This window comes from Ceratotherium simum, chromosome 18 (genome assembly GCF_057802395.1).
Source record: "Ceratotherium simum simum isolate JZ-2026a chromosome 18, ASM5780239v1, whole genome shotgun sequence".
NCBI lineage: Eukaryota > Metazoa > Chordata > Mammalia > Perissodactyla > Rhinocerotidae > Ceratotherium > Ceratotherium simum.
In genome coordinates, this window is record NC_141917.1 from 16,083,781 (window position 1) to 16,102,559 (window position 18,779).

An 18,779-nucleotide genomic window follows, 5' to 3' on the forward strand; every position below is an offset into this window, starting at 1 on the left:
TCTTTCTTGTCACTCTCTGTTGCCACTCCTGCTGATTCACTATCATTAACATTTAGACGTGCTCTAGTTTTTTTTTTTTTTTTTTTGCTGAGGAAGATTCACCCTGAGCTAACATCTGTGCCAATCTTCTTCTATTTCGTATGTGGGTTACCACCACAGCATGGCTGCCAATGAGTAGCATAGCTCCACGTCTGGGAACTGAACACGGGGCACCAAAGTGGAGCATGCCACACTTAACCACTAGGCCATGGAGCCAGCCCACTCTAGTGTTTTTTTATTTGTTTGGTTTTAGTTAACTTATCCTCCTAAAAACAACTAGCTCAACCTTAATTACTGCCAAATTACCTCTCTACCCATCTCAATCTGATATCTGTTCCTATGACTTTAAACTTGCACTCAGAAAAATTATTAATAATCACCATAGTAATTCATATATCAATTTGTATTTGCTTACCCCATAAGCAGCATTTCTTTTTATGCTTTCAGTTTTATTGAGATATAACTGACATACAGCACTGTGTATGTTTAAGGTGGACAACCTAATGACTTGACTTACATATATTGTGAAATGATTACCACAGTAATAAGCAGCATTTCTTGATTTTGAACTCTTACTTATAACGGCATTTATGAATACTAAGTCCACCCAGTTTTTATTCTCTCTCTCTGGACATTTCTTCTAATCTACTTTGAAGTTTCTCTTCATCTTCCTTACTCATAAGTATTGGGAATTTTTAGGATTCTACTTGAAGTTCTCTCGTCTTTACATTCTACAACCTCTGCTTGGAATATCACATTCTTTCCCAAGGCAATTGTCTCTGATTTTGTTCTGCTATCACTCACATTTTTATCTGTAATTCAGACTTCTCTTTTAAAATACAAAGCCCCCAGAATCCATGTTACGTAACGGGAGAGAATTTACCTGTTTTGTTCTCTATTATATCCTCAGTGTAAGTAGCAAAATTTAGCCTTAGTATACATTCAATAAGTATTTGTTGGACAAATAAATGTTCAAGTTAAACATATAAATGTCTGTTAAACACATTCCATTTAAAGTCGATATTGCTAAAAGTGAACTCGCCAAATACTGATGTTCCACATTTACACAGTCTGCCATCAATGCAAATGGCACAGCCATCCAAGCAAGTGACTTCAGCTGAAAATTTAGTGACAAGCCTAACTTTACTCCTTCCTCCATCATACATCAAGGCAATAATCAAGTCTTGTTAAATTAGCCTCAAGTTTTCAAATCTTTTACTTCTCCCATGTCTATTGCAGTCACTACAGTACATCTTCTCTCACTTAAATTACTGTAATAGGCTCTAAGATAGTCTTTTCTTGAACTGATTTCCTGTCTTGTAAATACATACAAATACTTGAATGATCCTGCAGAAAAAGTAAGTTGAATATATTTATTTTATTTTAATATCAGAATCTCAGATCCTAAATATTCTCTTTACATTGCCTGGAAATATTGTTGTCTTTCAGCAGGAAGCTCAATAAATTCTTCTAGACAGCAATTCCCTAACTTTCTTAAAAAATTTTTTTTTATTTTTATTTTTTATTTATTTTATTTTTATTTTGAAATTTTATTTTTATTTTTTTTTCAATTATTTTATTGAGGTCATAATGGTTTATAACATTGTGTAATTTCAGGTGTACATTATTATTTAACATTTTCTATATTGACAACATCATGCTCACCACTAATAGTCTAATTTTTGTCTGTCATCATATATTTTTGTACCCATTACCCTTTTTTCCCACCTCCCAACCCCCTTCCCCTCTGGTAACCACTAATCTGTTCTCTTTATCCATGTGTTACGCATATGACTGAAATCATACAGAATTTGCCTTTCTCAATCTGGCTTATTTCGCTTCACATTATACCCTTGGGTTCCATCCATGTTGTTGCAAACAGGATGATTTCATCTTTTTTATGGCTGAGTAGTATTCCATTGTGTGTGTGTGTGTGTATGTGTGTGTGTATATATATATATATATATATATATATATACACACACACACCACATCTTTATCCATTCATCAGTCGATGGGCACTTGGGTTGCTTCCGCATCTTGGCTATTGTGAATAATGCTGCCATGAACGTAGAGATACATAAATCTCTTTAAGTTGTTGATTTCAAGTTCTTTGGAGAAATACCCAGTAGTGGGATAGCTAGATTGTATGCTATTTCTATTTTTAATTTTTTGAGAAATCTCCTACTGTTTTCCATGGTGGCTGCAGCAGTTTGCACTCCCACCAGCAGTGTATGAGGGTTCCCTTTTTTCCACATCCTCTCCAACATTTGTTATTTTTTGTCTTGGTAATTATAGCCATTCTGAATGGTGTAAGGTGATATCTCATTGTAGTTTTGATTTGCATTTCCCTAATAATTAGTGACGTTTAACATCTTTTCATGTGCCTGTTGGCCATCTGCATATCTTCTTTGGAAACGTGTCTGTTCATATCCTCTGTCCATTTTTTGATCAGGTTGTTTGTTTTATTATTGTTGAATTGTATGGGTTCTTTATGTATTTTGGAAATTAACGCCTTGTGGGATATATGATTCACAAATATTTTCTCCCAGCTGGTGGGTTGTCTTTTCGTTTTGTTCCTGGTTTCCTTTGCCTTGCAGAAGCTTTTTAGTCTGATGTACTCCTGCTTGTTTATTTTTTCCTTTTGTTTCCCATGCCTGAGTAGACATGGTATGCAAAAAGATGCTGCTAAGAATGATGTCAAAGAGTGTACTGCCTATATTTTTTTCTAGGAGTTTTATGGTTTCAGGTCTTATATTCAAGTCTTTAATTCATTTTGAGTTAATTTTGGGGTATGGCGTAAGATAATAGTCTACTTTCATTCTTTTGCATGTGGCAGTCCAGTTTTCCCAGCACCATTTATTGAAGAGACTTTCCTTTCTCCATTGTATGTTTTGGCTCCTTTGTTGAAGATTAGCTGACCATACATGTGTGGTTTTATTTCTGGGCTTTCAATTCTGTTCCATTGATCTGTGTATCTGTTTTTGCACCAGTACCACACTGTTTTGATTAGTATGGCTTTGCAGTATGGTTTTTTTTGTTTTTTGTTTTTTTTTTGGTATATTGTGGTAACATTGGTTTATAACATTGTATAAATTTCAGGTGTACATCGTTATACTTCTATTTCTGCATGGATTAAATCAGGGATTGAGATACCTCCAGCTTAGTTCTTTTTTCTCAGGATTACTTTAGCTATTTGAGGTCTTTTGTTGTTTCAGACAAATTTTATTACTCTGTTCTATTTCTGTGAAGAATGTCATTGGGATTCTGGTTAAGACTGCATTGAATCTGTAGATTGTTTTATGTAATATGGACATTTTAACTATGTTCATTCTTCCAACCCATGTGCATGGAATATCTTTCCATTTCTTTATGTCATCTTCAATTTCTTTCAATAATGTATATATAGAAAACCCTAAAGAATCCACCAGAAAACTATTAGAAATGATCAACAGCTACAGCCAATTTGCAGGGTACAAAATCAACTTACAAAAATCAGTTGCATTTCTATATACTAATAACAAACTGGCAGAAGGAGAACTCAGAAATACAAGCCCATTTACAATCATGAAAAAGGAATAAAATATCTGGGAATAAATTTAACCAATGAGGTGAAAGACCTATACACTAAAAAAAATTTCTTCTATCTTTTAACTTTTACTCCCCTTTACACACAATTAATGTTTTCAAAAAAAGAAAAAAAAATGATTCCTTTAAACCTGTGTCATTTCTCCACCTCTAAACCTATCTGAATTGCACTTGTCTTATTCCTTACCTTCTCTTACAACTAAAGCAGTGTCCTTCCTCTCACAAAGAGATAACCTCAGTTTTGTGTCGTGGATTGCATCAATTCGTACCTTTTAAAAAAACTTAGCTCTTAGTATAATCCTTCTAGTCTTCTGAATCTTAAACCATACCCTTCAACACACAAATATACTCAAATCCTTAAACTTCCACATGACTCTTTATCCCTATAAAACAACTCTCCCATTTCTCAACAAAGCATCTTAAAAAACATTGTCTACATACTCTGTCTATACCCCCAACCCCCTTCACTGTGTATCCCTCCATTCTGGTCCCTGTGCATACACTCAATCAAAACTGCTCTTGGATGTTTTGTTTCCTTCATATCTGTCACCCTTCCAGCAGCATGTGACACTGTTATTGCTGTATCCTTCTTGAAATAATCTCATTTTCATCTGTCATGACTCAACATTCTTCACTCTTCATGTTCTTCCTCATGGTGATTTCCTCCTTAAAGCCCTTAAATACTATCTGTATTGTGATATAGGATACACCACCAGGCTAAACCCCTTCTCTGTGCTCCAGGCTTATGAACTAAACTGATAGTTCATAAAACTGATAGTTGATAAAACTGATAGTTGATAAAGCCCATCACGCAAAGACCTAAAGAAACACACCTGTAATGAGACAGTATTAGGTTTATTAACTTGCTACAGCAAAGGAAAAACATAGACCATGGGAAACCATGAGGCCTCTCAAAAAGGGAGAGTTAGGGAAGAGTCCTCACAGGAACAGGATCGCTGGAGTTTGTCATTGGATGGTCCAGGCAGAAAATGGTCAGAAACTGAGGAGTGTAAACTGGGCAGTTGCTGGAACATTCAGCAATTTTATCTCTTGAGTCCATGAAGAGCTACTTTTAAATTAGTTTGTTTCAGATCTTATCTTAGAAGGGATGGGTCTAAAAAAAACAAACAAAAAATAGTATCAAAAGTGTTTGAATGTAAATAGTTTGTGATGCACATCATGGCCCATTGGAATAGTTTGTCTGTCTTGCGAGTCGGAAATATTTTGCAAGTTGTGATTTCTGTTTTAAATTTAGATTTTCCCCTTCATAAACCACTTGCCAGTGGCACCAATTTTCAGCTGATCACTTAAATCTAAATGTGGGTGTCATGAAGATATTTTACATTTAAATACTTTTCAAAAACATAAAATATAGAATCATTCTCTACAAACTTGATATTCCCACCTTTTCCTTTCTCAGTAAAAGGCACTACTATCCACTGCGGTATTAGAAACATAACATTTTCTGGTGTTTTTTTTTCTTTATTTTCTTCATTCTCATGGACATTTTATCAAGTCTGTCATTTCTAACTCCAAAATATATCTCAAATTTTCCACCTTTCCAATTGCCACTGCCTCTATCTTATTCTAAGCCTCTGTTTCTCATCTCCATGCACAATAGAGGCTTGTAAGACAGAAAATCAAACATGTCACTTTCATGCTTACTGTATTCAGTGCTTTCCTCTTACTAAAAATAAGACTCCTCAGCTAGACCATGAGGCTCCAATTACCCAGGATTTGCCTACCTGTGCAATCTTACCTCAGACACTCTTCTTATTCACCTCTATGCTTTGGACCTATGGTCCTTCTTTCAATTCTTTGAAAATGTCAAACTCTTAGATAATGACTACATTTTTCTAAGTCATTCCCTAGCTTGATCTGCTCCAGAAGCCCTCTTTGTAGCACTGCACAAACTGTCTAATGGCTGATTTCTTTGCCTTTTCAGATTTCTACTTAAAGGTAACTTCTCAAAAAGACTTTCTATGAAGAACATTTTTCATTACTCAAGCTCTACTGGTTATTCACATAGCAATTACTTACTTGTTTACTTCTAGTTGTGTGTGGGTTTGGGGGGCAGGGGAGGGTTATAGTCTCCTCTAAATTTTAACATAAAAAGGGAAGGATTATGACATTTTACTAAATACTGTAAACATAGTTCTTGGTATAGTATTTGTCACAAAGTAAGTTTTCAATAAATGTTAGTTGTATACATAATAATAATAATTATAAGTATAAATATAACACATTAATAATACCAGTTCATGAAGCTAATAAACAACCTAACTAGGGTCCTACCTTACGTTCCTAAGTCTATGACTAATGATTTAACCTATCGCCTCTCTTCGAATCACTGATTTTCCAAGTAACCACAATTAATTTATTCTACTTGTATGTCAGCTTTCTTCCTAGGTTTGCTTAAAAAGAGGTATTTAATAATATTCTCCAACAGTATTTTTAGTCATTTCACCTCAATTTTTCTAGTTCTTTTTATTTTCAAATATTCCACATGTAATTTACTTTAGTCAACTGTGCAGAGGTTAGTTTGATATCCTCTTGAATGTTTTGAGGAATTTTAGAAACCACATTGTGGTTTCTTGCAGAATATGTATCATATTCACACAAAAAAGTATCCTGCTCACTTTTGTCATTTTGTGTTCTAGAAAACTTTTTAAATTGTTATTCATGTGAAAAGTATTATAAAATATTTTATGAATATAAAAATATATAATGAACATTGAAATCAACATAATTAGCTATCAAATCTAAAGAAGTAAAACATTACATTACAGTTGAAGCCCAAACTATACCAATACTAGGTTTACATCTCTTACACTTCCCACTTTAAGTAGTAAAGAATTTTAATTTATTGGGTTTTTTTCTATATATAAAACAATATTTTACTACATGTCTTTATACCTTCCAAACACAAAAATTCCTGTCAGTTTAATTTTTTACTAGTTGGGGTTAGAAACAGTTATAATTGTAAACATTTCAGGTTTCTCTTTATTTCCTTTCATTCTTGCTTACATATTGACTCATTTTTTTGTGAGCTCATCTCTTGAGACAATCACAATCAATAGCAACCAAGGCACACTAGTAATATTCAGCTATCTAAATGAGTTGTCTAAAGGCAGGGTTCTTGAGGTTTATTATATGCCTTCCACATTATGGCGGGCAATATTTTGTCAAAGGTTCCCGACTCCATAGTGTAAGTTACCGTCTTTTTAACTTCCACTGCCCATCCCTGGAACTAATGTCATGTATTTATGTTTATTGTAACCAATCTGCACATAAAATTGTCAACTACTTTTACTTTAGTAAAAAAATGACCATTAGAATAATAAACATTTATTGCTTTTAATGGGGCTAGATTGAGATGGGCTCAGTAAAGAAAAAACATAAATATTTGAAAAATAATGCAATTTTTCTACCATGACCAAATTTTGCATATATCAGTATTTTTTCAAAAACTAGGCTTTGAAAGTTGATTTTTTTAAATACATTTTTGTTTTCTATTTTCCTAATTTCTGATCTTTATATTACCTTCCTTAAAAGTACATTTAGTTTATTTGTATAACTTATTCAGTATCAACAATCATTAATTTTCAACATTATTTTCTAATTTAAACACTTAAAGCTATCAATTTCCATCTAATTATATTTAACCATTTTTCGGCATTATATTTTTATTATTATTTACTTTTTAGTATTTTCTAGTTTTATTGTCATTTCTTCTTTGATTCATACCTTATTTACCACTGTGTTGAGTAATTACCAAACACATGGTCTCTAATTTTCAGTTTTCTTGTGTTACTGATACCTAAATTAATCTTATTGAGTAGAGAATGTCAACTGTGTGATGCTAGTGTCTAGATTTTTGTTGAAATACATTTTATCATATAAGACATGGTCAAGCTTTGTCATTTTTTCATGTACTTGGGAAGAATCTATTGTATAAATTTTGGGTACATAGTTTTTATACATACATTGACGTACTCTACTCATCATTTTTCAAATTTTTCTGATCTTCCAAGTATTGTAAAAGTTTTGTCTGTCAATTAGGAGAGAAATTGTTAAGTTTCTCTCTCATCATGAGGTAGATTTGTCAATTTCTCCATTTTTAAAATTTTTCTCTCTAAATTTTTATTTAATGCAATATTAGAATGTAACTTCTTGGTGAATTGTAGTTTTTATAATTATAGTTATGACTAAGATCCTTGATAATAAAACTTGCTTAAAAATATATATTTTCTGTTATTATTATTTAAGCCAACTTTATTTTTTAATATTATACATTAAATACTGATCTTTATCTTGGTTTTACTTTCAATGTGTACTGTTGGCAATCTTTTCACATCAATCTACATGTTAACTTATTTTTTTCTTAGTTGTGTCTTTTTAACACATACATAGAATTTCTATTTGTAATGATTCTATTTTTTGTCTGTAGAAGTAAAATTTGACAATTTTAAGAATCGTTCTGTCATTATTAAGATTACCATGTTTCTTGTTCCTATTTAAAATCTTTTACTTCTTTAAACGTAAGTGTTATCATCTATTCTACTTTCTATAAAATTTCACCGTCTGGAGCCCCAGGACGTAATTGTACCGATGGTATCGCTGCTGATTTCGCTTTTTTTGTTTTGTAATTTTATATTATAATTTCACATTCATTTGATCTTAGTTAGTAGAATCTATAAAACTGGAGTTGACAGTTTATTCCTCAAAGAGTGCTCCATTTTTTAATGACAAGTACTGGGGTTGCTACATACTCGGGACTACTTTCAGTTTACGCTTTTCTGAGTGTGGGGATAACACTTATTGAAAATTCAAAAAGTAGATGTGTTAGAGGGCAGTTCTGTGATTAAAATTTCTCAAGGTGCCTTTTTGTCATACACTGCTCAGGTCTCAAGGACTTGTTTCTTTACTGTCATCCTGGTTTTTGCAGCCTATTCTTGACAGGATTGTCCTTTTGACTGCATGGCTGCCCATGGTGGATTTTTTTCTTTCCAAATACTAACTTTGCTAAAGTCTTGCCTTTTCTCATTCTCCTAGGGTAGTCCTTAAAAATACTACCCTCTAGTTTACTGAAATTAGCACATCCATCTAGCAGCTCAAATTTTGATTTCAGTTTGCAGGTCTGGTTTACATTCACTTCTTGGTTTTAGAATGTTCTTTGTTACTCTTGTTTTTAATATCAGAAAATAAACTATTTTTGTATTTAATATGCTTTCCTACTTATTTTTATGGCGAGAAGTTTTTGTTTTTTACAATACTGGATTTCCAGAAACAGAATTTTCATTATTCTTTTTCTACCATAGAGTATCAAAATAATTATAAAATATCAGTCAAAATGTCCTCAAACATTCATTGGAATAATTTTTCTTTCAGTGCCAGAGTTTATCCTATAATGTTTCTGCCAGATAACTATCTGTCATCTGCTTAAATACCATGAGAGATTTCCTGTTCTATGGCATAATGTAAATGTTTCAATTTTTTTCCACACATTAGGCTTAATCATCTTTCCATTAAGTTGTACCTTTGAGCCTCTTACTGTCTTTTCTTTTTGACGGTAAGAAATTCCTTCAGATTTGAAGTCAACTTTCATGCCCACAATTCTATTCTTGCAAAAAAAATCGTATAAACTTATGTATCCAATCTGTTCAGCACTTAAGAAAAGGAGCAATAAATCTCAAAATTATGATGTATCATTATGGACTGAAAACCACATCTTCCTTGGGGACCAATGACAATTGTAAAGTTGTTGACTCAAAGAATACTGTAAAAAGCAATAATCAGCATTCTAGAATCATATTTTAAACATTTTAAAAGCACTTTAAAATAGATCTTACAAAATGCAGCCTCTTAAGAAAAATTCAATTAAGAGGAACATTTGAGTTTTGTATATTTTGTTGAGACAAGCAAAGTCAGGCTTAGATGAAGCAGTGAGATGGAGAAACTCTTTGAAAATGGATGTTCTTCAAGGAAAACTGTAGATAGAAATAGAGAACTGTCAGTTGGAGACTGAGGACTGAGCCTAACTGACATTTTAGAGCACAGAAAAAGCTGATTTCTAGAATAACTTTAAAAAGGCATAGAAATGCAACATAATATGTACTTGTTCCTCTGGAGAGGCGCTCCCAATAATAAGAGAAGGCTATGTCATTTAAACCATATGTACAAGTTATCTGCATTTAGCAGTTCATAAAGCAAAATGAATCCTACATACAAGGTGGAATGAAAATGAACAGAGAACAAAGAAAATATTTTAAAAGGTAGAGATTCCTGTGATTTTTGTTTCTTTTTTTAAAAAAATAATATTCAGACTCGGCCTTGCTTATGGATATTTATAGAGTGTCTGTTGGCTTCCCTAGGATCAATTCACTTCAAAATAAATTTCAAAGATGGTTCACACAGTATTTTAAAACATCTGTCAGGATGTAAGTTGAATTTTTCAGATATTTTTTAAGATGCTGAGTATGGTATAGTAAATTTACAATGATTTTGCTTTTTATCATCTTGGGGTACTTATTTTCATTGATTTACAAAAATATTCATATAGAATGCATTCTTCAAGCACCGGATGCATACTTAAGTTTCCTCTGACCCCCTAGTGTGGCATATATATAATGTCCCATAGAATGGCAAAAGTATCCTGAAGTACATTGTGAGACAATAAACTCAAATATACAATTTAATGGATTAATCTGTAGCCGTATTCCTAGGGCTTTTTCTTATTTTTGAATTCAGGTTGTAATCAAAGAATATATGTCCCTTGAAATTACCTTCTCTTTAATGACACCCAGAAGATGTGAAATAATCTCCAGTTCTTTCTGGTTTAAATTGCTATAAGAAATATAACATTAAAAATCAATCAGATAAAAGCATCATGGATCAAAATTATACATTATTAAGAAATTTCATATTGAACTATTTATATTGATAATGTAAATACAACTTCATTATGAATGTAAACTTTATCTCCTAGCCACTACATCTCTTTATGCTAATTCCCCATTTTTTTCCTTTCAGACTATAACAACGTGGGTTTATGTGTCAATAAGTGAGCACTAGTGACTGAATGTATTCTACTCATTATTTTATCAATTGGAATAAATTTATTAACAGGCTGTTTTGATAGTTTAAGTTCATATATTAGCCAGTCTACATTTCCTTTTGAGTTGATATCAAGCAAGATCTTAGTATTAGAGATTCCATGGTCATATAAGTTTGGGAAATTTTTCATATTTTATTTCTCTCTTAGAGATTCAGAGTACATTTTATTACGTTAAAACAATGAAAACCCTTGTCCTAAAGATAAATATTTTTAAAATTTGCTTAATTCAGAGTTTTCTTAATATATTTGCAATAGAAAATATTAATCCTCTAAAGTTTCCCAAACACAACTTGGGAAATGTTGCCACATTACAACCAGTAAAAACCTATACAAATTTGAGAAACTAATCCTTAAATTAATATATATATAAATGTAGATATTTTAATGTGTCATGAGTTAATGTATATATTAAACAATACATTAAATTAATACATATGTGTATATTTATACATTATAACCACATGAAAGCATTTATACTTGCTAACGATGGGAGAGACAAAAATAAAACCAATATAAAATCTACCCCTTCACTGATTTAACCAGCAAATCCTACATTGTGAGTGCAGGAGACCTCTCTATCTTATCAAGACATTTTGGTCTCTGTCTTCATGAAGTTTATAATCTATCTGGAAAGTTGGTATATAAATAACTACAGAATAAAATGCTATAAACACACTTGACTATTGAATGTAACTTGTTCTATGGGTTCAGAAATTACATCTTTATATAAGGAAGTCACCTTATTTGAGACCAGAACTGATAGAAATTAACTCATATATTAACTATGAGGGCAAATTACTTATGTGAAGATCCTATTGTGCAAAAGCGAGTGGAGTGCATTTGAGGAACTGAAAGAAGGCCATCATGGGTGGACCATGTGGACTAAAGGATAGCTTGGCTCACAATAAAGCTGGAGAGCAGATGGCAGTGAGAATATTCAGGGTTTTGACAGTCAATTTAAGGATTTTGGAATTTAAGGGAAATTGGAAACACAATCAAACGGTTTTAAGCTAAAGATCTAAGTTATTTTACTTCAAAACTTTTTCTTTTTTTAGTTTAAAAACTAAATTTGAAGGGGGTAAATATAAATGTAGAGAGTCTGGTTAAGCCACTTCTGCAGTTGACTGGACTAGAGAGGATAATAAAGGGTTAGTTTCACGATGTCAATGTTTGGTTTCTGCATTCAAATATGAACAAACACTATGTTATATTAATTATATTACATTTTGTCTTCAGGTATATTTTTATATGTTGATATAGATTGATGAGATATAGATCAGATATATACAGATATTTCTATATCAATATATATTTATATATTGATATTTTATTTTATGTAAGTATATATTTATATAAGTATGTACATATAATATATTTAAATATATTTACATATGTATTCTTATTTGAATGTATATATAAATTTAGAAATATTCTTCTCAAGAAGAGGGATATAAGTGTGATGCAATTTTTCTGGATACAGTAACTGACCTATACCATTTTTAAGAAAAGAAACACTAGACAGGAATCAAGTTTTGGTGGATAATTGGGATATTTAATGTCAGTTTCCAGTTTTACTCTAGTCAGTAAGTGTCAAATAAAATCTACTAACTGTTCAGGCATACATAGCAACATACAGAATGTTGAAATTGTCCTTGACTTTTTCTCATACCTTACATCAGATCTAGCACTTCAATCTTCAGAAATATTAGCATCATAGAACTTATCAGCACCTCCACAGCTAACATCCTTGTCTGAGGCACTCCATCCCTTATTTAATTTATTTCAATAGCATTCTAGCTATTCTACCTGTTTTCTCCCTCTCTCTTCAATTCTAAAGATCAGCCAGAAATTTATCTCGTTAAAATGTAAGTCAATTCTTATCATTACTCCCCTGTTACTCCTTTGACTGTATCATATCATTTTCTTGCATCTCCCTTGCTCATCCCTCACCCTCATCTCTCTCACTCAGGCACATTGGCTTCCCAGCAATTTCTCAAACAATCACATATCTGCCTCAGGGCCTTTATACTTGTATCTTTTGACTGGACCAGTCTTGTCCCAGGGAGCCCCAACACTAGTTGTTTTTTCACTTTTTACACAAAAGTACCTTTCCTGGACACTCCATCTAAAATTTCAAACCTTCTCAAATACTGTCATCCTTTCCTCACCTAATATTAGGTTACTAATAAATAAATTATTAATTAACAAACACATTAATTTTTGGTTTGTTCCATCCTTCAGAATAGTGCCTTAAGTACAAAGAAGGCATAATTTTGTTTAGTTGTTTTTCTTTTTGTTTTGTTCATTGCAACATCCTCTATACACATAGTAGTCGCAATATATACTTGTTTGATAGGTGGATGGATGAATGAATATGTTGACATTGAACTGCCTGCAAGACTCCAAAACAAATCTGTAAAGCATGCGTATAGATAGATATGGAAGCTTGTAGCCCAGAAGACAGTCTTTGCTAGAGATATATTTTTGGCTACTCTCAGTGTATTAATATTGGTTAGAAACTTGATAGAAAACACAGAAACCTGGTAGAAAAGAGAGTTTAGAATTAAAAAGAGGATCCAAGATATCTTCCTGTGTAACTACAACATCTAATGATGTGCAAACAGTGGCATATGGGGCTTAAACCCAAGGTTCTGGAAGGAAAAGGAAATTCAGGGTTGTATGAGATCATGGAAACAAGGATAGAAAGATAATACCAACCAAGCAAACAAACAAAACCAAGTGCCATTAACAGTGCAATGACTGGCAAATAAAGATTAATCAGATAGAGGTCACCAGTGATTAGTGAAAACAAAATAAAATCAAGTGGAAACCAGGAAATGGTGAGGAAGGAAGTCAGATTAAAAGAGAGTATAAATGAAAGATAAATTAAGACATGGATAATGCAAGTACAGAAAAGTGAGGAGAATATAGACAAAGTAAAAGAGAGAATTAAGATGGTCATTGAATACAAATGAGGAATCAAGGGTGAAATATGTATTTTTAAAAATATTTTTAAGATATGGTAACTTGGGTTTGTTTGGGTATCGACATGAATATAATTGATCCAGTACACAGAGAGAGAGATGTTGAAGACACAGAAGAAAGTGTAAGTGAACATAAGTAAGGCCATCTTGTAAGTGAACATCAGTGAGGTCATCTTGTTACAATAAATAACCCTTTCTCAGTTGAAACCTTTCTAGTATGTGATCATTATAAATTGCTGCATGCTCTCATGATTTTCTGGCCCTGAGGCTGTGCACCTACCCTTGCTGAGGTGCTCTGATAGCTTTGTTCTTAACAATTTTAATGAACTTCCCAGGGAATAAGGAGGTCTTTGGGAAGAAAGAGCACCTGTAGAATATTCATCATCATCAACAGAAGAAAAGAACAATGAGAGATCCTGGAGTCCATCATGTACATTTCTGAACCCCTGCATTACTTCCCATTTTTCCTAGGTAACTACCTCAAAATTCTGTAATCCTTGAAGATGGGTCTTTGAGACATTAGTCGACTATTCTTCCAATTTGTGGGCTAATCTATTTAAATTTCCTTTCTCAATCTCTAACTCATTTGTAATTAATTGGCTCAGATCGAGGCAAGCAGAGCAAGCTCAGCGTCAAAAGGACAATTCTTGGGCAATGTTCTTGGGAAGGAAGAGTGTGATTAGATTTAGAATGCTGGTGGAGGTCCTGGGAAGGAAGGACAGAAGTGTGAATGCAGATTGATTTATAGACCTCGTGGTGGGAACCTCAGGAAATTTCCATTTGAACTTTGATTTTCTCTTTGGGTGAGGAGTTCAACTCATCTACATAGTTGAGAGGGTTAGGGAAGGTGAAGCAAGGTGGAGTTCTGAGGAGACTTGAGTCGATTTTAAAATATTTTTGTACCTAATGAAGAAATAAAGTGAGCCCATAGAGCAGAAATGAGGGCCCAAGCAAAGATGTCCACCATGAATAAAAGTGATTTCATTCTGTCCCCTTGATTTTTTTGCTACTACTCTGAGCAATTTTGGTGTAAGCATGTGCCCTTATCACATTAAAGGGCGAACTCTTATATGCTACTTACTGTACCTGGATTCTGTTTCTGGTTTACTTATGCTGATCAAATTTGTTCTGTGAAAGAAAATAATTTCATACATACTTAGAAATTTATGTGAAGTGAGCTGTTTACAGAATTCTCCCCCACTTTTGAATGTCGACTACGAAAAAGCTATTTCTGTTTCCTGAATGAGCATGTATATTCATAGTGGGTAGATGTAGATTTAAAAGTTTGTAGGTTTAAAATTAACTTCACAGGCCAGTTTTCTTTACTCTTGATGCAAAAATGGAATCAGCAACCTCTGAATTGGCAAAAATCTATCTGAGTAACGCCAGAAAGCAATTGAAGAAATAACTCTAATTCAAATAGCTCTGAAACTTTTAAGATTTATAAGTGTATTTATGCATTCACATCTACTATAGAGGTAGTCAGCTCTAAAAGAAAGCTTCCTTTAAAGTTTAAAATGTATCAGATAGCTTCACATGATTTTCATGTAACTATTTTGGTAAAATGGATTTTGGGTCAAAGAACTTTCAGGATTTTCTTGCAGGTAACAATAAACTCTAATAATCATGGAAAGTCAATTCCTTCCTAAAGCTGCTATCAAAGCAGTGTTGCCAGATAGAATACAAGATCACAATTAAATTTACATTTCAGGAAAATAATAAATGATATTTATTGCATAAGTATGCCTCATGCAATATTTGGGCCTTACTTATACTAAAAAAAAATGGTACATTGTTTATCTGAAACGCAAATTTAAGTGTATCCTGTATTTTTGTTTTGATAATTTGTGAACATTATACTAAAAACATACTCACTATGCTATAGGTCATTTATAATTGGATTTCAGTGGATAAACACAGACACGCACATTGCACATGTTCTTTTATGTGAATCATCAGTTTATTCACTATGGGTTCTATGTAACAAACATTGTCAGTGCCCCACCCACATGCCCTCAACATACCCCTCTGAATGATAAAAGCTTTTTACTTCAAACACCTATGACTCTCTGCCAACAGGCTTTTCTATGTGACCATGGTAACCCTCTTAGTACAGGGCAAGCCAGAGATGTGCGTGTATGTGTGTGTGTGTCTGTGTGTGAGAGAGAGAGTGTATGTTAATAATGACCCTGGAGAGAGCCTCACTCAATGACAGGTGGAAAGTTGGTAGATCCGTAACCCAGCGTCCTTGTGTCAGTTGTCCCCCAGTGGCCACAGCACCCACTATTGTGTTTTCCTTCCCTTCTCTTACTGATCAACTCTCTCCTACCAGAGTGACGTTCCCTAAAATTTCACAAACAAATAACCTCACTCAAAGGTTTGCACTCAAATCTTCATTTCAGAACTTTTTTTTTCTGTAAAAACCTAGACCAAATTTTATAATTATAAAAAATCCTTATTATGGTTAGTTTAGAACCTCTCTACTGAGCAGTCTTCCAAAATAATGGCTCCCATCACACCAGAGAGCTAGTACCTGGGAAACTTGTTAAAGGTTAAGATTCCTGAATTAGAACCACTGTAGATGGGATCCAGAAACTCATATGCATAAGATTCACTCCCTCCTCCAAATAACACTTGTATAGTTAACCCAGCACCAGGATTTATAGCCACTGGTTTAAGACCTGTTTTCATTAGGATAAAAGAGTCCCTGTTTATATTTCTATTAATGAACTTGTGTAGAAAGCAACGTAATATAGTAGGAAAACACTGGTATCAAGATATAGGGTTCTAGTTTTGACTTTGACACTCGCTGTGCAATTTTGTATTGATGGTGCTCAGGGCAAGCTACCCCAGGAAGCACCACTCTGGTATGCGGATTATTTCGAGCTGAAGACAATAAGGACTCAGAGAACTCAGGAAGAATATTTGAGTTTCCCCTCCCAAACTGCCTAAAGAATTTAAAACAAAAAATCTGTTTCAGGAAGGAGTTATTATCACGACTGCTATAAAGATAATGTAGGATAGAGGTTACAATATAAAAGGCACCAACAAGCCCATCTTATCGGAAGTTCTGTCTCTCTGCCACATTCTCTGGATGGCCTGCGAGGAGTTGCCAGACAATCATTTACAAGGGAAGTCTCCATTTGTAAAGGTATCTCCCTCTCTGTATTGGGAAGAGGGGGGATGAGCTCATTTCTAGAGACTTATCAATGTGGAAGGTGAGGCCTTGGGGCTGCATAATAAACCTTACTCTTGTTTACAGTGCTTTAGTGATGATCTCCTGTAGCTGACACCCCCACCCCCAACATCCTCATTGTCTTTGGTTGGACATGGTATTTAAGAAAAGAATTTCTGCTATTGTGTTGAGAAACGCAGTGTCCCTGCTTTCTCCCATGTATACATGTTATTAAACTTGGTATTATTTTCTCCTGCTAACCTGTCTTGTTAATTATTTGGCCAGCCATAAGAACCTTAAGGAAAAGGGCAGAGGGAGATTCTCCCTCTTCCCCCGACAGTTTACATGTATAAATTTCCAGAGTTCATTTCTTTACCTATAAAATCTATAGCATACTATGCTATACAATTTCCCTAAATTACTATTTTAGATAAACCATCTTTATTCTCAACATTTTCCTTTCCGTTATAACCATAGTTGGGTGGATTCAAGTGAAAGAGAAAAGAAAGTATTTAATTATCCTACTGTCAGAAAGGAGTCTTAATGTTCTAAAGGTGTTTAATGTCAATCAGAGATCACATCTTAGGAGGAATTACCATCTCCTTGATTGTACTTTCTGTTCTGAATTGTTCCTCAATCCTTCCATGGTTTTGATTTTTTTAAAAACATTGACCTTCGTTTATGTGTGTGTGTGTGTGTGTGTGTATAGTGTGAGTTGATTACATTATTTAGTTCCATCAGTCATGGCTAATGTTAAGGAAATAAAATCATCAGTTACAACAATACCTACTGACACCTTATATTATTATATTTTGACACGTCCATTTGAAGCTAATCCTTTAGTATGACATTTTCATTCTTATTAATATTGATTTATACTCATATGGATATCAAAATAGTATTTTTACTTTGTGTTCATTTGCTTTTCTGATGCTTTTCCTTATAAGGTAAGACCAAAGAAAATAGAATATGTTATCACATGCCTCTTACATTTAACAAATTCTAACAGGCATTCTGGGAAATGGCACGTGCTCTTTCAGCTTGAAAACTATTTTAGAAAATGATTAAATCTTTAGTGCCAAATTCTTCTCCAGATGTGCATCACTGAAATTATCGTTATCAAGGGAGCTCTATGTAATGTGCTTGCTTATTAGAGAATTATGTAAATCAGATTACAGGCAGAAGATTTCAAAATAATTCCATATTATAATTTATTACATAAATTATGTATATATTGTCTATTATGTTTATTACATAAATTATAATTTAGTTAATATTAATTTAAATATGACAGAGTGTAGATCTTTACTATGTTTCAAGATCAGTGAAAGAAAACAGGTATAAATTCCTTTTATTTATTGAAACTATTTGGTATCTTTCAAAATTAGATATTTATAAAGAAAGATGAGAGTCTTTACCACCTATCTGATGTTAAAGTTAAAAGAAATATTTGCAGAAATTGAGTAATTTAAAAGCAGTTTTCTCCATGTTTTTCGATAGGGCTCTTGAAGGGTTTGCATTCTTAAACAATATTCTGTCTTTTGCAAAAAGGAAAATTTGTGACCTCAGCATCAAACAAAATGTTTAGAAAACATGACTCTTAGCAACTGTAAGAGTTACTATATTTCTTTATCCTCAATTTATTTCATTTCTCAATTGATTTTGTACATTACTTTGAAGTTCCATGTAATTGTAAGCTAATTTTAATTATCATTATTCGACAGTATGATTTTTTTGTGTGTGTGAGGGAGATCAGCCCTGAGCTAACATTCGTGCTAATCCTCCTCTTTTTACTGAGGAAGACTGGCTCTGAGCTAACATTTATTCGGCAGTATGATTTTTAACTCCCATAGTGAAAAAAGGAGAGCAAATTCAT